This window comes from Ornithodoros turicata, chromosome 3 (assembly GCF_037126465.1).
Source record: "Ornithodoros turicata isolate Travis chromosome 3, ASM3712646v1, whole genome shotgun sequence".
Lineage (NCBI taxonomy): Eukaryota > Metazoa > Arthropoda > Arachnida > Ixodida > Argasidae > Ornithodoros > Ornithodoros turicata.
This window is the reverse complement of record NC_088203.1, coordinates 44,488,814-44,491,246: the sequence shown is the minus strand read 5'-3', so window position 1 is coordinate 44,491,246 and position 2,433 is coordinate 44,488,814. Positions and strand designations below refer to the sequence as shown.

The window sequence follows — 2,433 nt, the reverse complement described above, 5'->3', positions numbered from 1 at the left end:
CTCCTTTACGGGGGTAAAACGTCATAACTCCGGGGTGCAAAATAACACCTCTTTTGAAGAGTATCTGCAACTCCGGGACCTACGGAGTAAAGTTTACTCCTATGGTACAGAGTAAAAGTTACTCCCATACAGCTCCCTATTTACTCCAGCATATTGGGTGTAAAAGTAACTCCATTCATGAGGCTAGCGTAACTCCACTGGGGAGTTCTTGTTATGCTACATAAGGCATAAAAGTTATGCCCTTCAACTGGAGTGCACATTACTCCAGTCGTCTCACCTTGAAGATCATGCAAATAAGTGTTGCAAAACAGTATATCTAAATAAGAAACATTTATTGTGTCTCTGATACAAATTGGCAAGAACAGAAAAAGGAAGCTTTCAGTGCTTAATATGATCCTATGAAAACAACTGGTAAGGTGCCACAGGTACAAGTACATTCTTGCATTATAAGGTTGCCACACACCCAATGCAACTATCACCTGGCATATACTTCCAACTCCTATAAACAGGAAACAAAACAGTTATTCGAAGTTCATCTGTCGCTATACATTAACATATCAGTGCATAGCAATTTGGCATATCGGCACCCACTTTTCTGCTTTTTCATGAGAAAGCAGGGGGAGACGCGCCTTTTGAAGTGCATCTGGCTGAGGCATAAAGTGCAGTACATGTACTTTAGATTTTTCTTTTTTCTTGGCAGAAGGGTAGTTGCCTTATATGAGAAACTGCTGTCATATGTAATTCACAATTCGGATCCTATAAGGATATCTTGCCTAAAATAGATGTGTGTATACACTTCCCAATATATCTATTGTAAAACACCTGTAATAAGATGAGCACTTACAGAAGTGAAAAGGTCAGATGCACCTCCTTCAGCAGATGAGCAAGGGCATGAATTACTCATGCTGGGTAATAATCTGCAACATAAATATAGGTAATGGAGTCCGAGCAGTGGCGATATGTTACGTTATCATAAGTCAAATACTTTCATAACTAACGATTTCTTGTGCCAAACAAACTATGCTAGGAAAATGAATGGTTTGAATCATCTCTGTGCGTGCAAAAAGTGATTGGTGCTATGTCGGTTACTTACTATCTTGCTCATCAATAATATTCTCATTTATGAGCTGATGATTACTGTAATTAGTCCCTTTCTCTTCCTTGCAATGTGCATCCATCCTTTGTGGAGGTGGAGCAGCACTTTCTTTTCTCTGTCTGCCCAATGTGCCGTGCAAACGACTCGTAAATCTGAAACAGTAACAACAGCATTAGAACTCAACACTGATGCAGTGGCGGATCCGGGGGGAGGGACGGTTGGGCGATCGCCCCCCCCCCGCTTAAAACAGTAGGTTTGGCAGCGGTGTCCCCCACTCCCCCCACTTAGGGGCTTCGACAACCCCCCCCCCCCCCCCCGCAAACAACAACAACAAAAGCGAGACGGACTGGATCCGCCCCTGCACTGACACTACTTGTCGTCGGCAGGATACACGTGAATGATAATACAGAACAGCGGTAATACCTACCCCATTGAAACTTACCAGTGCAGGGTACCTTCTTACCACAACCTGCACAGTTGACTTCTCATTCCAGAGCCATGGCGAGTGATACTAGCCTTTAGGTAACTTGCCACCTTCGTCATCTGCAGTGCGTTCCATCAAAGCCAGACTATTCTGCAATGCTGTTAACATTAATTAACAAAGCGTCCTATCCAAAATACGATTTCACTTATCGTCAATTTGAAGTTCCTGTTCTTCAAAGAAGTTAGACTTCTTAGGATACAAAGGTCCACTTACGAAAAGAAACTCTCTTGAAGAAGCATAACTGCGAACAGCTACCACATTTTCATAACTCGTGTACGTAACACAGGACGCATACTTACCTGAAGTACATACAGGACGACACTCAGACACATGATTTGTAGCTGTGGCATTCATTGCACTTCAGCACGCCGACGTTGTTCTTCGAAGATAATCTTATTCATCTTTGAGAACATCGTTAATAGATACAGTTTCAAGTTCCCGCACGACAACGGCCAACCGCTAAACGACCGCGCGATGTCAGTGTTGCTAGACTACGCAATGAAAAGAACGAAAACTGTCCAAGAATATGAAGACGCCTCGCGCTCAACTCTGACCACGGAGTAAAGCGCTGGTTGAATGGAGTCATTAGAGCATGAAAACATAGAAATGCAGAAACAGGGAGTTGCAATGGTGTTTGGTGAGAGTTAAACTGCATCAAGGGGTGTAAAATTGCGTAATACTCTCGTTCGACTCCTTTTTTTCTCAGAGTGTAGTAGACGCCATGTGCTTGACTTGTTCCTACGACTACAAGACGCGCTTTATTTTTTTGTATCACCCCCTTGTGGTTGCGCTTTATCCTGTAGGTCCATTTTGATTTGACTACTTTCATTCGGGCTCTTTATCCACTAGGGTC

General features: G+C 43.2%; 1 long non-coding RNA gene across 1 annotated transcript; it reads right to left on the bottom strand.

Annotated features, from left to right (window-relative positions):
* Window positions 1–315: 315 nt before the first annotated feature.
* Window positions 316–975, bottom strand: LOC135386972 (uncharacterized). The gene is made up of 2 exons (XR_010420748.1): window positions 845–975; window positions 316–499 (listed from the first exon to the last, which is right to left on the bottom strand). It is a non-coding gene; the product is annotated as an uncharacterized LOC135386972 (long non-coding RNA).
* Window positions 976–2,433: the final 1,458 nt, after the last annotated feature.